Source organism: Corvus brachyrhynchos, unplaced genomic scaffold (assembly GCF_000691975.1).
Source record: "Corvus brachyrhynchos isolate BGI_N302 unplaced genomic scaffold, ASM69197v1 scaffold99, whole genome shotgun sequence".
NCBI lineage: Eukaryota > Metazoa > Chordata > Aves > Passeriformes > Corvidae > Corvus > Corvus brachyrhynchos.
Window position 1 is genome coordinate 1873383 of NW_008239778.1, and position 695 is coordinate 1874077.

The 695-nt window shown below is 55.4% G+C and overlaps 1 protein-coding gene across 1 annotated transcript in view; it reads right to left on the minus strand.

The window, feature by feature from the left end:
- The window catches only part of PRKRIP1 (PRKR interacting protein 1 (IL11 inducible)), a 10255-nt gene that overhangs the window by 8645 nt on the left and 915 nt on the right, over positions 1–695 (minus strand). The window lies entirely within an intron of this gene.

The following is a 695-nucleotide window of genomic DNA, read 5'->3' on the forward strand; positions in this document are numbered from 1 at the left end:
TGCGCCAACAGAGCCACGGAATCAGGTCGGGAAACACCTCTAGGATCACCGAACCCAACCTCTGCCCTATCACTACCCTGTCAAGCAGAGCACTGAGTGCTACAAGTTGTTTCTTGAATAGCTCCACGGACGATGATTCCACCACCTCCTTGGGCAGCCTGTGCCAATACTAATCACCGTTTCTGTGAAGTAATTGCTCCTCCTAATGTCCGTACCCTGCAGCGTGGACGGAGGCTGAAGGCACAGAGTGACCAAACTATGGTTGGAAGGGCCCTCTGTAGATCACCCAGTCCAGCCCCACACCAAGGCAGGGTCACCCAGAGCAGGTGACACAGGAACGCGTCCAGGTGCGTTTGGAATGTCTCCAGACAGAGAGACTCCACGCTCTTCTTGGGCAGCCTGTCCCAGTGCTCTGCCACCCTCAGTGGGATTCTTCGAAGGCACAGAGTCACAGAACGATGGTTCAGGTTGGAAGGGATTTCTGGGGTCACCCCGTCCACCCCCCTGCTGCAGCATGGTCCCCTGAGTGTGTCACTCAGGGCTGTGTCCAGAGGGCTTTTGGGAGACACCCCACATCCTCTCTGTGCAGCCTGTGCCAGTGCTTGATCACCCACAGAGTGAAGAAGTTCTTCCTCATAGAATCACAGGATGGTTTGGGTTGGAAGGGACCTAAAAGATCTTCCTATTCCAACCCC